Source organism: Anomaloglossus baeobatrachus, chromosome 3 (assembly GCF_048569485.1).
Source record: "Anomaloglossus baeobatrachus isolate aAnoBae1 chromosome 3, aAnoBae1.hap1, whole genome shotgun sequence".
Classification (NCBI taxonomy): domain Eukaryota; kingdom Metazoa; phylum Chordata; class Amphibia; order Anura; family Aromobatidae; genus Anomaloglossus; species Anomaloglossus baeobatrachus.
In genome coordinates, this window is record NC_134355.1 from 225,914,345 (window position 1) to 225,935,098 (window position 20,754).

The 20,754-nt window shown below is 47.8% G+C and overlaps 1 protein-coding gene across 2 annotated transcripts in view; it reads left to right on the forward strand.

Moving 5' to 3' along the window:
* The window catches only part of FMN2 (formin 2), a 2,161,480-nt gene that overhangs the window by 1,811,681 nt on the left and 329,045 nt on the right, over window positions 1-20,754 (forward strand). The gene's annotated exons all lie outside the window — the stretch shown is intronic.

Genomic DNA, 20,754 nt, shown 5'->3' on the forward strand with positions numbered 1-20,754 from the left:
GTCTTCCTTCCGACTGTAACGGCCAAAACCCGGTTCTCCTTGAGCTCGCGGTGACTCTTCACTTATCCCAGAAGGCACTGGGAATATGCAAATTATCCTCGCAAGACTCCTTCCCTGGCTTTCAGAAGTCTTCCTTCCGGCTGTAACGGCCAAAACCCGGTTCTCCTTGAGCTCGCGGTGACTCTTCACTTATCCCAGAAGGCACTGGGAATATGCAAATTATCCTCGCAAGACTCCTTCCCTGGCTTTCAGAAGTCTTCCTTCCGGCTGTAACGGCCAAAACCCGGTTCTCCTTGAGCTCGCGGTGACTCTTCACTTATCCCAGAAGGCACTGGGAATATGCAAATTATCCTCGCAAGACTCCTTCCCTGGCTTTCAGAAGTCTTCCTTCCGGCTGTAACGGCCAAAACCCGGTTCTCCTTGAGCTCGCGGTGACTCTTCACTTATCCCAGAAGGCACTGGGAATATGCAAATTATCCTCGCAAGACTCCTTCCCTGGTTTTCAGAAGTCTTCCTTCCGGTTGTAACGGCCAAAACCCGGTTCTCCTTGAGCTCGCGGTGACTCTTCACTTATCCCAGAAGGCACTGGGAATATGCAAATTATCCTCGCAAGACTCCTTCCCTGGCTTTCAGAAGTCTTCCTTCCGGCTGTAACGGCCAAAACCCGGTTCTCCTTGAGCTTGCGGTGACTCTTCACTTATCCCAGAAGGCACTGGGACTATGCAAATTATCCTCGCAAGACTCCTTCCCTGGTTTTCAGAAGTCTTCCTTCCGGTTGTAACGGCCAAAACCCGGTTCTCCTTGAGCTCGCGGTGACTCTTCACTTATCCCAGAAGGCACTGGCAATATGCAAATTATCCTCGCAAGACTCCTTCCCTGGCTTTCAGAAGTCTTCCTTCCGGCTGTAACGGCCAAAACCCGGTTCTCCTTGAGCTCGCGGTGACTCTTCACTTATCCCAGAAGGCACTGGGAATATGCAAATTATCCTCGCAAGACTCCTTCCCTGGCTTTCCTGTATCCAATTCAAACTACTAAAGCCTGCTTTACACGTTGCAATCTCGCATACAATATCGTATGCGATTTGCAATGCCCCCATCGTATGTGCGAAACCAGAATTTGTTAGAAGCAGAGGGGCAGAGCTGAGCGGGACCTAAACATCCCGCCCACCTCCTTCCTTCCACATTACCAGCCGGGAGCCGCAGGAGGCAGGTGAGATCTGTTCATCGTTCCTGGGGTGTCACACACTGCGATGTGTGCTACCCCGGGTACGATGAACAATCTGACGTTCAATCCATGAGGAATGAACGACGTGCGTGCGATGAACGTTTTACCTTTCAATCGCAATCGCACTTACCTGTCACACCCTGCAATGTACCTTACAATGCCGGATGTGTGTCACTTACAACGTGACCCCGCCGACACATTGTAAGATACATTGCAGCGTGTAAAGCGGGCTTAACACTGTCCTACAAAGCCATCCATAATCTGTCTCCTCCGTATATCTCTGAACTAATCTCTCGCTACACTCCAAAACGAAATCTCCGGTCCTCCAAAGATCTCCTGCTCTCCTCCTCTCTCATTCGCTCCTCACGCAACCGACTCCAAGACTTCTCCCGAGCATCCCCAGTCTCCTGGAACTCGCTGCCTCAACACATCAGACTATCTACTACACTTGCAAACTTCAAATGGAACCTAAAAACTCATCTGTTCAGAAATGCCTATAGTCTTCAATGACCCCACTGCCCCACCACCGTGCGGAGCTGCCGCCCCACCACCATGCGGAGCTGCCGCCCCACTACTGTGTAGAGCTGCCGCACCACCACCATGCGGAGTTGCCGCCCAACCTACTCCCCACCTACTGTCTCCTCCCCAAAATCCTTTAGAATGTAAGCCCGCAAGGGCAGGGCCCTCTTCCCTCTGTACTAGTCTGTCTATTGACACTTGTAGATGTATTCTGTATGTAACCCCCTTCTCATGTACAGCACCATGGAATCAATGGTGCTCTATAAATAAATAATAATAAATAATAATAATAATAATATACCAGGAAGGGGACATATATACCAGGAGGAGGACCTATATACCAGAAGGATATTATACAAAGGGGCAGTGTGTGTGTGCGGGGATACTATACAGAGTGGTAATGGGTGTGGGGTGATATAGAGAGGAGCAGTGTGTGAGGGAGGATATATATAGAGGGTCAGCTTGTGTGGGGTGATAATATATAGAGAGGCAGCATGTGTGAGGGATATTATACAGAGGGGCAGTTTGTGTGTGGGGATGTTATACAAAGAAGCAGTGTGTGTGGGTATATTATACAGAGGAGTAGTGTGTATGTGGGGGATATTATACAGAGGAGCAGTGTGTGTGGGGGCATATTATACAAAGGAGCAGTGTGTGGGGGATATTATACAGAGGAGCAGTGTGTGTGGGGGATATTATACAGAGAAGCAGTATATGTGTGGGGGATATTACACAGAGGAGCAGTGTGTTTGCAGGGATATTATGCAGAGGGCAGTATGTGTGTGTGGACGGATATTCTACAGAGGGGCAGTGTGCAAAGGGGGATACTATACAGAGGAGCAGTGTGTATGAGGAGGATATTATACAGAGGAGCAGTGTATGTGAGGGGATATTATACACAGGGGCAGTGTGTGGGAGATATATTATACACAGGGCCATTGTGTGGGAGTATATTATACAGCAGAGAGGCACTGTATGTTTGGGGATATCATGCACGGGGCAGTGTGGGAGTGATATTATGACAATAGGTGGTGTACAGGGTGTATTATGGAGAGGGGCGGTGTAAGGGGCGTATTATTAATTTTCTGAGGGAAATACTTCACTATCTGGAACAACTTCAAGGGTGATAACACTTTTGGCCATGACTGAGTGTGTGTTTATGTATATGTGTGTATGTATATACAGTGCCTACAAGTAGTATTCAACCCCCTGCAGATTTAGCAGGTTTGATAAGATGCAAATAAGTTACAGCCTGCAAACTTCAAACAAGAGCAGGATTTATTAACAGATGCATAAATCTTACAAACCAACAAGTTATGTTGCTCTGTTAAATTTTAATACATTTTCAACATAAAAGTGTAGGTCAATTATTATTCAACCCCTAGGTTTAATATTTTGTGGAATAACCCTTGTTTGCAATTACAGCTAATAATCGTCTTTTATAAGACCTGATCAGGCCAGCACAGGTCTCTGGAGTTATCTTGGCCCACTCCTCCATGCAGATCTTCTCCAAGTTATCTAGGTTCTTTGGGTGTCTCATGTGGACTTTAATCTTGAGCTCCTTCCACAAGTTTTCAATTGGGTTAAGGTCAGGAGACTGACTAAGCCACTGCAACACCTTGATTTTTTTCCCTCTTGAACCAGGCCTTGGTTTTCTTGGCTGTGTGCTTTGGGTCATTGTCTTGTTGGAAGATGAAATGACGACCCATCTTAAGATCCTTGATGGAGGAGCGGAGGTTCTTGGCCAAAATCTCCAGGTAGGCCATGCTATCCATCTTCCCATGGATGCGGACCAGATGGCCAGGCCCCTTGGCTGAGAAACAGCCCCACAGCATGATGCTGCCACCACCATGCTTGACTGTAGGGATGGTATTCTTGGGGTCATATGCAGTTCCATCCAGTCTCCAAACGTCACGTGTGTGGTTTGCACCAAAGATCTCGATCTTGGTCTCATCAGACCAGAGAACCTTGAACCAGTCTGTCTCAGAGTCCTCCAAGTGATCATGAGCAAACTGTAGACGAGCCTTGACATGACACTTTGAAAGTAAAGGTACCTTACGGGCTTGTCTGGAACGGAGACCATTGCGGTGGAGTACGTTACTTATGGTATTGACTGAAACCAATGTCCCCACTGCCATGAGATCTTCCCGGAGCTCCTTCCTTGTTGTCCTTGGGTTAGCCTTGACTCTTCGGACAAGCCGGGCCTCGGCACGGGTGGAAAGTTTCAAAGGCTGTCCAGGCCGTGGAAGGCTAACAGTAGTTCCATAAGCCTTCCACTTCCGGATGATGCTCCGAACAGTGAAGACAGGTAGGCCCAACTCCTTGGAAAGGGTTTTGTACCCCTTGCCAGGCTTGTGACCCTCCACGATCTTGTCTCTGATGGCCTTGGAATGCTCCTTTGTCTTTCCCATGTTGACCAAGTATGAGTGCTGTTCACAAGTTTGGGGAGGGTCTTAATTAGTCAGAAAAGGCTGGAAAAAAAGATAATTAATCCAAACATGTGAAGCTCATTGTTCTTTGTGCCTGAAATACTTCTTAATACTTTAGGGGAACCAAACATAATTCTGGTGGTTTGAGGGGTTGAATAATAAATGACCCTGTGAATAAACTTTTCACAATTTAAAAAAAAAATAAAAAAAGAAATAATATTCTTTTTTGCTGCAGCGCATTTCACACTTCCAGGCTGATCTACAGTCCAAATGTCACAATGCCAAGTTAATTCCGAATGTGTAAACCTGCTAAATCTGCAGGGGGTTGATTATTACTTGTAGGCACTGTATGTATGTATGTATGTATGTATAATATATACACACACACACACATACACACACACACACACACACACACACACTTTTCAAAGAGTGGCTGTGAGACGTTGGAAGATTTGAGGGGTGGAGCCTTTGTGGAGTCTCAAGCAAGCCCACGAATTTTGCCAGTATGAGGCCCTGAAATTCCTAGTGGTGGCCCTGCATCCATGCCTACATCCTGGACAGGGAATTGACCAGCATGTAGCACAGTGGAAGATGCAGTGAGATCACTCGCAAACAATGACTGAGGCATTTAGCTCACCTAGTCGGGTGTTTGCATGACATATGCCTCAGCATGCTGGTGGTAGTCAGGCTGGTAGTCAGCTTCAAAATAGCATGTGACCAGTCACGTGTGTATTATCTCATTGGCTACAAACTGGTCACATGGCTAGACGTCATGCTAGGTCCAGTCAGTGCATCTCTCCGGTACGCGGTGCTGGTTTGTGCATCTCCGTGTACCAGCAAAATGCTCTGGCACATGGTCGGCTTCCCCGTTCCTGCATGTGGGCGCTCTTTACAGAGTCAGCCCACATGCAAGGACTGGCTGCCACAGCCAGTAAATTGCGGCACTGGGAATCACGTGATCGGAGCACCATTGCTATAGTAACCGCCTGTCAGATTACTTTAGCAACGGTGGCAGCAGTGACGTCACCGCTTACAGCCCGCAGCCTCTGCTCACTCACTGAGTGATTAGACTGCACGGGAGCAGCAGCGTCTTCCTCCCATGCATTGCTGTCTGATATAGAAGAGCTGCATGGGTTGAAGGGGAAAGAATGCAGAAGACAAGGATCGTGGAGGGCTGAGAGGGAGTAACAAACATGGAGTTTCTAAGTGTGTCTGTGTATTTATTTCTATTAAAGTATATTTTCTCTGTGTGGTGTCTTTTCTTTTAACCCTTTATTGGAGATTCTTAATGGCCGGGTCAAACTTGCCTGACATTAAGAATCTATGGCTTAATACTAGCTAGTAAAACAAAGCTAGTATTAACCCATTATTACCTAGCAAGCCACCCGGCTTCAGGGCTGCTGGAAGAGTTGGATACAGCATCAGATGATGGCGCTTCTATGAAAGCGCCATTTTCTGGGGCGGCTGCGGACTGCAATTCGCAGCAGAGGGGCCCAGAAAACTCGGGCCAACCTGTTCTGCGGACTCCAATCCTCAGCTGCCTAATTGTACCTGGCTGGACACAAAAATGGGGCGAAGCCCATGTCGATTTTTTTTTAATTATTTCATGAAATTCATGAAGTAATTAAAAAAAAGGCTTCCCTATATTTTTAGTTCTTAGCCGGGTACAAATAGGCAGCTGGGGGTTTCGGACAGCCGTACCTGCCTGCTGTACCTGGTTAGTATACAAAAATATGGCGAAGCCCACGTCATTTTTAGGGGAGGCTAAAAACTCCTGCTTTCAGTCCTGGATGGAGTATGCTGAGCCTTGTAGTTCTGCAGCTGTTGTGTGCTCTCCTGCATACACTAGTGAATGGAGCATGCTGAGCCTTGTAGTTCTGCAGCTGCTGTCTGCTCTCTTGCATACACTAGTGAATTGAGCATGCTGAGCCTTGTAGTTCTGCAGCTGCTGTCTGCTTTCCTCCATACAGACAGACAGCAGACAGCAGCTGCAGAACTACAAAGCTCAGCATACTCCATCCAGGACTGTATGCAGGAGTTTTTTGCCCCCCAAAAAAATTACGTGGGCTTTGCCATGTTTTTGTATGCTAGCCAGGTACAGCAGGCAGCTACGGGCTGCCCCCAACCCCCAGCTGCCTATTTGTACCTGGCTGGGAACCAAAAATATAGGGAAGCCCTTTTATTTTTTTTAATTATTTCATGAATTTCATGAAATAATTAAAAGAAAAAAAATGACGTGGGCTTCGCCAAATTTTTGTGTCCAGCCAGGTACAACTAGGCAGCTGGGGATTGGAATCCGCAGCACAGGGTGCCCAAGCTTTCTGGGCACCCCTGCTGCGAATTGCAGTCCGCAGCCGCCGCAGAAAATGGCGCTTTCATAGAAGCGCCATCTTCTAGCGCTGTATCCAACTCTTCAAGCTGCCCTGGTGACAGGTGGCTCGCTGGATAATAATGGGGTTAGGGCTAGCTGTATTATCAACTGGCCCTAAGCCCGAAATTCATGGTGTCACACCAATATTAGACATGGCCACCATGAATTTCTAATACAGATAAATAAAACACAACACACAGAAAAATATTTTTATTAGAAATAAAACACCACAATTAGTGACTCCATCTTTATTGAAATAAAGAACCCCCCTCCGCAGTAATCCTGGGTCAAGGGTCACGCGCCGTGCAATCCGGATCCAATATCATCTGATCGGTTTGCTGTAAGGAAAAAGAAAAAGAGAGAGAGAGCAAAACAGAGAGAGAAAGAGAGAGAAAGAGAGAGAAAGAGAGAAAAAGAGAGAAAAAAAGAGAGAGAAAAAGAGAGACAGAAAAAGAGAGAGAGAGAGAGTAGAGAGAGAGAAAAGAGAGAGAGAGAGGAGAGAGAGAACAGAGAGAGAAGAGAGAGAGAGAGAGAGAGAAAAGAGAGAGAGAAGAGAGAGAAGAGAGCAATGCAGCCTTATTCTGTGAACTGCTCCGATTTTAGAGGTGTGGCTTGCGGCTCACAGCTGATGTCCGGCTCCTCCCCTCAGTGCATAATTAAATTAAATTATAATTATAAATAAATAATAATTATAATTTAAAATAATTCATATAATTCATATAATTTAATAATAATTCTTTACTGGGGCACCTGGGACTTGAACTTGTGAACTAATGCTTCTTAGGGAGTAGCTCTACCCATTGAGCCACTGCCTCTAATGAGAAACATAGGAGGAAAATTTGGTTATCTTGACCTCTGCATTGCAGAGTGAAGTCTCCGGTGACAGCGCGGCTCACTTTAGGTGCTGCGTGGAGAGGACACAGATTGCTCGTGTTCTACGGGGTTCCCTGTCATCTTCATGTACCAGAGCTGACAGTGTTGTGTGGATTACTTCAGACCTGGATTGTTGTTTGGGGATTAATAAATAGGTAAATGAGGGGTTTTTTAGTCTTTTATTCCAAATAACGGATTTTTCGCTGTGTGTGTTTATTTACTTTCACTTACAGGTTAATCATGGAAGGTATCTTGGGGAGACGCCTGCCATGATTAACCCCGTTATTACCTTGATTGCCATTGAACCAGGGCAATTCGGGATGAGCTGGGTAGAGTCCCGGGACTGCCGAATTTATTGGATTCGGCAATATCGGACGGCTGCTGGGTGATATTGTTAGGGTGGTGGGCTCCCCATAACGTGGCGCTCTCCATCCTCACAATACCAGCCTCCAGCTGTGTGCCTTTATCCTGGCTGGTATCAAAATTGGGGGGAACCGCATTTTTTTTTTTTTAAATTATTTATTTATTTATTTTACTGCACGATATAGACCCACCCACCAGTGGCTGGGATTGGTTGCAGTGAGACAGCTGTCACTTATCGTGGGGGTGTGTCTCACTGCAACCAATCATGGGCGCCGGTGGGCAGGGAAGGCATGGAATACCTGATTGAATAATGAAGCGGCAGCCATTTTCAAAAGATGAAAAGCCGCCGCAAATTTGTGACAGCCGTGCAGCACCGCGCCCGTGATCTGTCAGTAGGAAAGAGAGAGGGATTGTGCTGGGGATGCAGGAGGCATGCAGATACACAATGTGCACACATACTTACTGTGAAAAGCCACGTTTTTGGTGATCAAACCGTTTTCGAACGGTAACTCGAACTGCCGAACTTTAAGCAAATCGTTCGAGTTCGTCGAATGACTCGAACACCGTCCAAAATCACTCGAACATGAAATTGGCGAACCATTCGACTCGAACATTGCTCAACTCTACTCACAACCTGCTCTCACTGTTCTGTTTTCAACAGTGGTGTCCCACGCCCCCCTGCAAGACAGGATGCAAGGTGTAGATGATAAGTGTATTTGCTGTGCTCCCACTACAGGCTCAGTTTCCCCTGGCTTACTGCCATGGGCTCTGCATGCACCATTATCAGCGGAACGCCAACTTCCATGTCCTTTACCACAGGCCTTACACACTTTAAATTATGTATGCAGCTAAGAGTGGTAGTATTAGAGATTAAATTAATTTTTTTAGGTATAAGCAGCACAGTCTGTAAGACTAGAATCTCTGCCTACAGGCCTCTAATACACTAACTCTTCTCCAGAAACTTACCCTACACTAAATGCATAATAAAAGTGGTATTATTAAATAGAATAGATTTTTTAGGTAGCACAAGCAAGGTCTGCAATGCTAAAATCCCTTCCTACAGGTCTCTAATAAATAATAAATGACTTCAGGCCTCTAATAAATGCAGAAGAGCGTTAATATAAGACAATAAAATAATACATTTTTTAGTTAGCACAAGGAAGATCTGTAAGGCTAGAATCCCTGCCTACAGGCCTCTAATACACTACCCCTACTCTAGAAGCTTGCCATATACTAAATGCAGAATAAGAACGGTATTATTGGAGAGGAGAATAGATTTCAATTAGCCCTGAAAAGGACTGTTGGCTGTTAGTGATGAGCGAGTACTAAAAAGCTCGGGTGCTCGAAGCTCGGGCCGAGCCTCCCAAGATACTCGTGTACTCGGCCCGAGCAACGAGCCCAATGTTATCCTATGGGAGACCCGAGTATTTTTGTGAAATGACCACCGGCAGCATGTAGAAACCCTAAAAATGGCACAAAAGTCTCCGAAGAGTGCTCAAATGACATGGCAACAGCATGGGGAAGACCCCTTGAAGCATTTATCACTCAAAAGTCACAGCTGTGAACAATTTTGTCCGCGTTTTACGCCATTTTTACGGACTCACCAGAAAACCTTCCAAAATGACACCAAAATGAATTTTCATGGCGGAAATGTTAAGGGCACATACCCAATAGTGAGATAGAGCTAATGTATGTTACTTTTTGCGATTAATACATGAAAGATTTTACGTAAAACATTGTGTGGCACTCCGATGTCCCTGAGAAGAGACGTACATAAAGGCCTCTGAGTCTAATGTGCCCATTTTGAGGAACTGAGTCTTTGTAGTATTTTCCTTTGCCAGGGCAGTCCAAAATTTTGAGGTTCACCAATGACCCTGCATACAGACGTGCATGAGGACCTGTAAACCTGAAGTGCCCATTGGAAGGAAGTGGGTCTATTGTAGTATAGCCCTTAGGCAGGGCAACCAAAAATTGGGAGGCTCCACGTTGTCCCTGGATAGAGACGTGCATGAGGACCTGTAAACCTGAAGTGCCCATTGGAAGGAAGTGGGTCTTTTGTAGTATAGCCCTTAGGCAGGGCAGCCAAAAATTGGGAGGCTCCACGTTGTCCCTGGATAGAGACGTGCATGAGGGCCTGTAAACCTGAAGTGCCCATTGGAAGGAAGTGGGTCTTTTGTAGTATAGCCCTTAGGCAGGGCAGCCAAAAATTGGGAGGCTCCACGTTGTCCCTGGATAGAGACGTGCATGAGGGCCTGTAAACCTGAAGTGCCCATTGGAAGGAAGTGGGTCTTTTGTAGTATAGCCCTTAGGCAGGGCAGCCAAAAATTTGGAGGCTCCACGTTGTCCCTGGATAGAGACGTGCATGAGGGCCTGTAAACCTGAAGTGCCCATTGGAAGGAAGTGGGTCTTTTGTAGTATAGCCCTTAGGCAGGGCAGCCAAAAATTGGGAGGCTCCACGTTGTCCCTGGATAGAGACGTGCATGAGGGCCTGTAAACCTGAAGTGCCCATTGGAAGGAAGTGGGGTCTTTTGTAGTATAGCCCTTAGGCAGGGCAGCCAAAAATTGGGAGGCTCCACGTTGTCCCTGCATAGAGACGTGCATGAGGGCCTCAAAACATTGTTCCCATTGCAAAGGAGCGGGTCTCCTGTCGTTTTAATGTCCATTCTGCAAAGAATGGGCGAAAAAATTTACCACTGGGGGTATACCTGAAACAAAGGCCTAACTCTTGTAACGGTCATCATGGTGGTGCATGAGGAGAAGGAGGAGCAGTCCAGCGATTATCCAAAGTCCAGAAGTGTGTACCCATGGGTGACTGGAGGTACATGGCAAATTGTGATACTATTGTATGTTCTGAGGATTTCGATAGCGTTAGGGCAATGACAACCAGAGACGAGTTCTTGGTACAAAGATGTTTATAATATGTAACCACGATAGGTACACAACGGAACAAACACAGTAGAACAATACACACGAAATACCTTCCCGAAACGGAGCGAAGGGAATTCCCGGGACCACGCACCGGACTCCCCCAGGGAGACCACCAAGAGCGAACCCCTATACAGGGACTGTCTGGCAATCACCCCGGAAGGCCTAAATGCGCAGCAGCCGGGACACAAGGGGCAAGTGGTAAAGTCCAGAAGTGTCCGTACGGGATGATAGTCCAGAGTGGTTACGAACCGGAAGGAACCGGGCAGAAGTGCTGACCAAAGACGGCAGACGGAGTCCGGGCACAGCTTGAAGAAACCGGGTACGGTCCAGAGACGGTGTCGGTAGTCTTTCAGGAGGATCCAAAGGCAATCAGGAATTAGGAGCAGCAAAGCAGGAGCACACAGCAAGCAGTATACTCAGGCACTGGACTAGGCTTAGAGGCGGCCTTTTAAGCAGCTGGACAGGAAGTAGGGCAACAGAACAGTAAACTCCATGTTAACCGAGGGCAAGCTCTTTCAAAAGAGAACTGGAAATCCCGGAAACCTGACACAAATTCCCGTTACAAACTTTAAATTCCGCTCTCATTTGCTGGTGGTGTGGTGAAGTCTGGCCCAATCCAACCCTTGTTCATCTTGATCAGAGTCAGCCTGTCAGCATTTTCAGTTGACAGACGGGTGCGTTTATCTGTAATGATTCCACCTGCGGCACTAAAAACACGCTCTGACAAAACGCTATCGGCAGGGCAGGCCAGGACTTCCAAGGCGTAGAGAGCCAATTCATGCCACGTGTCCACCTTGGATACCCAATAATTGTAAGGCACAGAGGAATGTCGGAGTACAGTTGTTCGATCTGCAAGGTACTCCTTGAGCATCTGGGCAAACTTAGGATTTCTTGTGGCACTACCCCGCACCTCAGGGCCTGTGGTACGTGAGGGGCTGAGAAAACTGTCCCACATCTTAAAGACTGTTCCCCTACCTCTGGCGGATTGGACTTGTGCCTCTCTCGGCTGTACGCCTTGGTTGTCCACTGATTCCTGACCTATGCCGCTAGCGTTTTGTGAGGGGAATGCTTTGCCTACTTCCGTGACTATGGCCTTCCGGAACTGCTGCATTTTGGTTGACCTCTCCGCCTCGGGAATAAGAGACATAAAGTTCTCCTTGTAGCGTGGGTCTAACAGTGTTACCAACCAGTAATGATTGTCGGCCAAGATGTTCTTAACGCGAGGGTCACGAGACAGGCAGCTTACCATAAAGTCAGCCATGTGCGCCAGACTCTTAACAGCCAGGACTTCAGTAGCCTGACCAACACGTTGACTGAACATGCTGTCCTCCTCCTCCTCCTCCTCCTCCTCCTCCTCCTCCTCATCTACCCTGTCCTCTGGCCAGCCACGCTGAACCGAGGATATGACTGGTGTGCATGTCATATCCTCAATTTGGCCGGAGATTTGCTCCATGTCTTCATCCTCCTCCTCGTCATAGTCCTCCACTGCACGTTGTGATGAGACGAGGCTGGGCTGTGTGTTATCACCCACACCCACTACTGTTTCTTGCTGCAACTCATCGCGCTCCGCCTGCAATGCATCATGTTTGGTTTTGAGCAGAGACCGTTTTAGAAGGCAGAGTAGCGGTATGGTGACGCTAATAATGGCGTCATCACCACTCACCATCTTGGTGGAGTCCTCAAAGTTTTGGAGGATGGTACATAGGTCGGACATCCATCTCCACTCCTCAGGTGTTATGTGTGGAGTTTGACCCATTTCCCGACGGCTTAGGTGATGCAGGTACTCAACAACTGCCCTCTTCTGCTCACATATCCTGACCAACATGTGCAGAGTTGAATTCCAACGCGTGGGGACATCACACACCAGTCTGTGAGCCGGAAGATGCAAACTGCGCTGATAGCCGGCAAGGCCGGCTGAAGCAGTAGGTGACTTTCTAAAATGTGCAGACAGGCGGCGAACTTTTACCAGCAGATCAGACAGCTCTGGGTATGACTTTAGAAACCGCTGAACCACGAGGTTGAGCACATGGGCCACGCATGGAACATGTGTCAGCTGGCCTCGCCTCAAAGCCGCCACCAGGTTCCGGCCATTGTCACACACGACCTTTCCTGGCTTTAGGTTCAGAGGTGTGAGCCAGTGATCTGCCTGCTGTTTCAGAGCTGTCCACAGCTCTTCTGCATTGTGTGGTTTGTCACCTATGCAGATTAGCTTCAGCACAGCCTGTTGCCGCTTCGCCGAGGCAGTGCTGCAGTGCTTCCAGCTTGGGACTGGTGTGGAGGGTACAGTGGATGAGGATGCGCAGGAGGAGGAGGCTGAAGAGCATGACATTCCGGAGCTGTAGAGTGTGGGTGAAACACTGACTGAGGTAGGGCCTGCAAACCTTGGTGTGGGAAGGACGTGTTCCGTCCCTCGCTCAGACTGGGTCCCAGCTTCCACAATATTAACCCAGTGTGCCGTCAACGAGATGTAGCGGCCTTGCCCACAAGCACTTGTCCACGTGTCTGTGGTTAGGTGGACTTTGGGTGAAACAGCGTTGTTCAGGGCACGTGTGATGTTTTGTGACACGTGGTTATGCAACGTGGGGACGGCACACCGGGAGAAATAGTGGCGGCTGGGGACCGAGTAATGTGGGACAGCTGCCGCCATCAGGTCGCGGAATGCTTCTGTCTCCACCAGCCTAAAAGGCAACATTTCCAGCGCAAGCAGTCGCGAAATGTTAGCATTTAGAACTGTGGCATGTGGGGTGTTGGCAGTGTATTTGCGCCTGCGTTCAAAGGTTTGCTGAATGGATAACTGAACGCTGCGCTGGGACAAGGACGTGCTTGATGATGGTGTTATTTCTGCGTAGGCAACTGCAGGTGCAGGACCGGAGGAGGCTTGTTCGCAGGCAGCATGGACAGGGGATTGGCTCGCATGCACAACCAGCGAAGACGTAGCAGTGACATTAGCAAGCACTGCTCCTCGACTCTGTTGTACTTCCCACAAAGTCGGGTGCTTGGCTGACATGTGCCTGATCATGCTGGTGGTGGTCAGGCTGCTAGTTTTGGTACCCCTGCTGATGCTGGCACGGCAGGTGTTGCAAATGGCCTTTTTAGAATCATCTGGATCCAACTTAAAAAACTGCCAGACTCGGGAAGACCTAACATTTGTACAGGCACCTTGTGTCGTGTTGTTGTTCCGGGGAACGGTTGCCTGACTTCTGCCTGGAGCCACCACCCTGCTTCTTACTGCCTGTTGGGATGCTACGCCTCCCTCCCCCTGTGCACTGCTGTCCTCGCTCTGCATATCCTCCTGCCAGGTTGGGTCAGTTACTGGATCATCCACCACGTCGTCTTCCTCTTCCGCACCCTGCTCCTCCTCCTGACTTTCTGACAATTGTGTCTCATCATCGTCCACCCCTTGTTGAGACACGTTGCCAACTTCGTGAGAACGTGGCTGCTCAAATATTTGGCCATCTGTACATACGATCTCCTCATGACCCACTTCAACATGAGCTGGCGAGAGGCCAGAATGTGCGAATGGAAACGTGAACAGCTCTTCCGAGTGTCCAAGTGTGGGATCATTAATGTCCGAGGACGTGTACTCAGCCTTGTGGTAGGAAGGAGGATCAGGTTCTGAAATGTGCGGTGCAGTATCACGGCTACTGACACTTGACCGTGTGGAAGACAGAGTGTTTGTGGTGGTGCCAATCTGACTGGAAGCATTATCCGCTATCCAACTAACAACCTGTTGACACTGGTCTTGGTTCAAAAGCGGTGTACTGCTGCGGTCCCCAAGAATTTGGGACAGGACGTGCGAGCGACTAGATGTGGCCCTTTGTTGTGGCAAAATTAGAGCTTGCCCACGACCTCGGCCTCTGCCTGCACCACCATCACGTCCACTTCCTTGTTCCTTGCCAACGCCCTTGCGCATTTTGCAATGCTGTGCTGACGTGTATTCACTAGACTTGGGCGTTATATCAAAGTTTGTGCAAATCGTGCACCTGTACGCTGCCACCGACAGGCACACACGTGCGTTTTTTAAATGCAAGCACGGACGCACTAAGAACCTAACACAGGTTTTAGGAGCAAAAATTAAGAACTCTGACACTATCAGCCACTGCTGACTGACGTGTATTATACACTACACTTGTGCGTTATATAATAGTTTGGTAAAAACGCACACAAGTGCACCTGTACGCTGCCACCGACAGGCACACACGTGCGTTTTTTAAATGCAAGCACGGACGCACTAAGAACCTAACACAGGTTTTAGGAGCAAAAATTAAGAACTCTGACACTATCAGCCACTGCTGACTGACGTGTATTATACACTACACTTGTGCGTTATATAATAGTTTGGTAAAAACGCACACAAGTGCACCTGTACACTGCCACCGACAGGCACACACGTGCGTTTTTTAAATGCAAGCACGGACGCACTAAGAACCTAACACAGGTTTTAGGAGCAAAAATTAAGAACTCTGACACTATCAGCCACTGCTGACTGACGTGTATTATACACTACACTTGTGCGTTATATAATAGTTTGGTAAAAACGCACACAAGTGCACCTGTACGCTGCCACCGACAGGCACACACGTGCGTTTTTTAAATGCAAGCACGGACGCACTAAGAACCTAACACAGGTTTTAGGAGCAAAAATTAAGAACTCTGACACTATCAGCCACTGCTGACTGACGTGTATTATACACTACACTTGTGCGTTATATAATAGTTTGGTAAAAACGCACACAAGTGCACCTGTACGCTGCCACCGACAGGCACACACGTGCGTTTTTTAAATGCAAGCACGGACGCACTAAGAACCTAACACAGGTTTTAGGAGCAAAAATTAAGAACTCTGACACTATCAGCCACTACTGACTGACGTGTATTATACACTACACTTGTGCGTTATATAATAGTTTGGTAAAAACGCACACAAGTGCACCTGTACGCTGCCACCGACAGGCACACACGTGCGTTTTTTAAATGCAAGCACGGACGCACTAAGAACCTAACACAGGTTTTAGGACCGACAATTGCTGAGAAGTCTGACACTATCAGGACTGTTTTAGACTGTGTACACCAGCCCCAGATATGATGAAGGCTGGTATACGGTCACCACTAGGAATGGCTATATACCCTGCCTGCCTGCCTGCCTGTATACTGCTACAATAGTCCTGACAAGGACTCTTTTGGTCACTAGCCTGTATTCCAACCTGGCTATACCCTGCCTGTATACAGCAACAATAGTCCTGAGAAGGACTCTGCTACTGTACTCCGACCTGGCTATACCCTGCCTGCCTGTATACAACTAGAATAGTCCTGAGAAGGACTTTTGGTCACACTGTTTGCAGCCCTGATACGGAAATAGCTATAAAGGGCCGCAAAACTTTCCCTGAAGCAGCGACACTCTCCCTGCACTGACTGTCTGGATAGCTGTGAGCAGAGCACAGCGCGCCCGCCGGTATAAAGGCTCGGTCACGCTATGCAGGCCGGCCAATCACTGCAATTCCACAACTAACAGGGCTGTGGCATTGCAGTGGTCTGCCAGCCAATCCCTGCATGAGGGCTGGCTCTCAAAAGAGCGCCAACATGCAGGGATGAAGACCACGAGTACAGCACGAGTATCGCGAGATTACTCGGTCCCCGCCGAGTAGACCGAGTACAGTGATACTCGTGCGAGTGCCGAGTAGTAACAAGCATGCTCGCTCATCACTATTGGCTGTTGAACTAGCAGGTATTGTCACGCTGTAACCCACTGTCCCTTCTATAACACGATCTCTCCCGACAATTTTCACAGGTATAGAGTGGCAAACATGGCGTCTCTGGGTCTTATATAGTCATTCGTAGAATAGGTCTGGCTCTCTAGGTTAACAGGGTTGGTGCTCAGAAGTAAAAAAAAAAAAAAAAAAGTACTATAGTAAAGATTATACTTCGCCCCTTAAAATAAAATTGAAAATTGATAGAAGGAACAGAATTATTTTTTTAGTAATGCTTTTTATTGTGTACTCAAAAGTAAGCTGTGAAGGACATATTGTTTAATCCTAATATTTTGGCTAGTCAGCCTTTTTCAAGGTGAACATGTCAGGATTAGTGATGGGCGAACCCGAACTGTAAAGTACGGGGTCTGTACCGAACACAGTATTCGTGCACAAAGTCTCGAACTAGAGTTTTCCTTGGAAACCAATGTTACAGTTCGGGTCCAGTTCAGGTCCAGGGGCTGTAAAAAAAAGCACATTATTAAAAAAAATTATGATTATACTTACAGGTCTCACAACGCGTCCTACAGACCCACTATCTGCCATGGACTCCCATGGACTCGATTGAACTTTGACTATCACTGTCAGGGTACGGTTCCTCTTCCGTACAGCTTCCAATGAGAGAGCATTGGAAGTGATGTGCTAATGACCCTCTGCTGCGGATGTCAGCCGAGGGTCATGCAACTGTGATGCGATCTTGTGATCATATCACAGGTGCGGAGAAGAGGGAAGGAGCACTTTCTCCCCATCTCCTCCGCTGCCTGTCTCTGCTTTCATGACACTGCAGTCATATTACAAGCAAATGCAGTGCAATGTTTTACATGCTTGCATGGGGGTGCGTGAGCTGAGACTCGCTGCCAAACGCAGCATGCTGCAATTCATTCTGCATGCGGCTATGGCAGGAGAAATGAATTGCAGATGGAAACTGCCCCTTAGTTTTGTACTAGAGTGAGGTCAATCCGATATTTTATCAGATTGCACTCATTTGTGAAAAATGCAAGTGGCAACTCAGCCTGCTTCTCGCTCTGTAGAGATGCTTGTCTGTACAGAGCGATGAAGCAGAGCAGACATTACTCTCCTTGTGGCTACATCAGGCTAAGGATTTTTTTTTAATAAAGATGGAGTCTCTAAATTTTTTTTATGCTTTATTTCTAATAAAAACTTTTTTTATGTGTCATGTTTTTTTTTTTACTGTTTACTAGAAATTCATGGTGGCCATGTTTAATTTGACATGGCACCATGAATTTCAGGCTTAGTACCAGCTGAGAATACAAAGCTGGTATTAACCCCTTTACTACCCAGCCTGCCACCGCCATCAGGGCCCATTTCCAGGGGTGGCTGCGTGCTGTGGTTTTTAATATGGGGGCCCAGAACGCTTGGGCCTTACCACGCTGAAAATCCCAGCCTCCAGCTGCCTAGTTTTACCTAGCTGGTGTTCAAAATATGGCGGGATTCACGCATTTTTTTTTTAAATAATTAAAAAAAAATGGGTTTCCAGTATTTTGATTGACTTTTTTTAGCAAGATACTAACTCACCCCCAAATGACAATATTTAAATAGCAAGATGTGTGGACATTGTGCAACCGCACACTAATTATAAAATATAACTTTTAATGGTGCTCTTTAAAACGAGTCAACCTTATAAAAAAGTGAGTATAAAATAAGAATACTCAAAACAGTGGTCACCAAGCTCAAATGGACCATGGTTTGGGTACAGCGCACAAAACACTATCTAGACTGGGTCACTGATATGTCACCGCAGTACTATACTGGAGGTCACACGTACAGGGAACCGCCCTCCACTCTGTACCTCCAATATTATCTAATGTGTAGATATCTGGTATAAATGACCGCCATTAAGGCCACGTCACACTAAGCAACATCGCTAGCAACATCGCGAACAACTTTTGTGACGTAGCAGCGATGTTGCTAGCGATGCTGCTGTGTGTGGCATCCAGCAACAACCTGGCCCCTGCTGTGAGGTCATTGGTTGTTGCTGAATGTCCTGGGCCATTTTTTAGTTGTTGCTCTCCCGCTGTGAAGCACATATCGCTGTGTGTGACAGCGACAGAGCAACAGCTAAATGTGCAGGCAGCAGGAGTCGGCTTCTGCGGACGCTGGTAACCACGGTAAACATCGGGTAACCAAGAAGCCCTTACCTTGGTTACCCGATATTTACCTTCGTTACCAGCATCCCCACTCTCATGCTGTCAGTGCCGGCTCCTTGCTGCCTGCACACGTAGCAGAGTACACATCGGGTAATTAACCCGATGTGTACTGTGGCTAGGTGTGCAGGGAGCCAGCGCTAAGCGGTGTGCGCTGGTAACCAAGGTAAATATCTGGTTGGTTACCCGATATTTACCTTAGTTACCAAGCGCAGCATCGCTTCCACGCGGCACTGCTGGCTGGGGGCGGGGACACTGGTTGCTGGTGAGCTCACCAGCAACTCGTGTAGCGACGCTCCAGCGATCCCTGCCAGGTCAGGTTGCTGGTGGGATCGCTGGAGCGTCGCAATGTGACATCTCACCAGAAACCTCCTAGCAACTTACCAGCGATCCCTATCAGGTTGGATCGTTGTTGGGATTGCTGGTAAGTTGTTTAGTGTGACTGGGCCTTTAGACATATACCATTTCTTACATAATATGGTTAAAATAGTTGGAACGGTCTAATCAATGACTTGCGGGCTTCAAAATTCTCATGGACAGGATATTCACTGATAAACCTCTTTCATGTTTATCTCTCAATTCATCAACAAATGTCAGCAGCAGGCCTCCGGTCATTCCATACACGTTTGATCCCCACATAGAAATCATCAGGGGAGCCCGTGCTCATGGAAATCTGCCAGCTTTAAATGGCCATCCTTATCATCATCATCATTGTGGCTCTCTTAATAAGAAAAATGCCCATTCCATTACTCTGTCAGTAGCCTCTCTCAATTCAAATGCCGTCCGGAATAGGCATTTTTCTTATGAAGAGGGACACAATGATGATGATGATAAGGATGGCCATTTAAAGCTGGCAGATTTCCATGAGCACAGGCTCTCCTGATGATTTCTATGTGGGGATGAAACACGTAGGCAGTGACCGGAGGCCTGCTGCTGACATTTATTGATGGATTGAGAGATAAACATGAAGGAGGTTTATCAGTAAATATTCTTTCCATGAGAATTATGAAGCCCGCAAGTCGTTGGTGAGACCGTTCCAACTATTACAATACCATTTCTTACATAATATGGTTATAATGCCTGCCTGGATCAACAGACTCAGGGGGGATGTAATGGACAGACTAGAGGGAAGCCACTCACGAAGCAGGACCCCCAGAACCCTGAAACCCTTTAACCCCTATACAGGGATTTCAATTACACAGGGCCCTTGAGATCACTACCTGTGGAAGGCTGCAGTCCGATGAGACTAGTCGTCAGGCAGGGTCAAACTAGGAATGGCAGAACAGGGACAGAATCGGGAGACAAGGACGTAATCAGAAAATGAAGCAGAGGTCAAATCCGGAAGAGGCAGCAAGGTACAAAAACAGCAGGCAGAATAGGGCGGACCAGGTGCCAGGAAATCAGAACTATCTCTGGCAGTGGTCATGTGACAGGAGGGGGAATAAGAAGGGTGTGGTGTTTTCCCATTGGCTGTAGCTGAACGCTGGCAACTTCAGCTGGAAGACACACGCCACCCACAGTCAGCCAGCGGTACTGCAGATCCTAAGATAACCCAGCCCAGTGGATGATCGGAGCCTGCGCCCACCGGTGCCGCTGGCATCGACTCCTCTCCCATCACCAGCACCATCCACGGCAGGCACACGGCGTCGCCTGGCGATCGGAGCAGAAGTCGCTGGAGCAGACTCCGGCGGTGACGTAACAGTACCCCCCTTTCCTCCACGAGGGGCCTCTGGACCCTCAAAACCCGGCTTCCCAGGAAATTGGAGGTGAAACCATCGGACCAGACCCTTAGCATGAATATCGCTCGCAGGGACCCATGACCTCTCCTCAGGGCCGTAACCCATCCAATGCACCAAATACTGTACCGTCCCTCTGACAATAAGCGAATCAAGTATTCTCTGTACTTCATACTCCAAGTTACCTTCAACCAAAACAGGAGGAGGGGGGGCACTGACTCGGTGAACGTGGACATGATATAACTTGAGGAGGGACTTATGGAACACATTCGATATCTTAAATGACGGGGGGAGTTGCAGGCGGAAAGCTGTGGGATTAATTACCTCGATTATCTCGTAAGGGCCAATAAATCTCAGACCCAGCTTAGCAGAAGGGACCTTGAGTTTAATATTCCG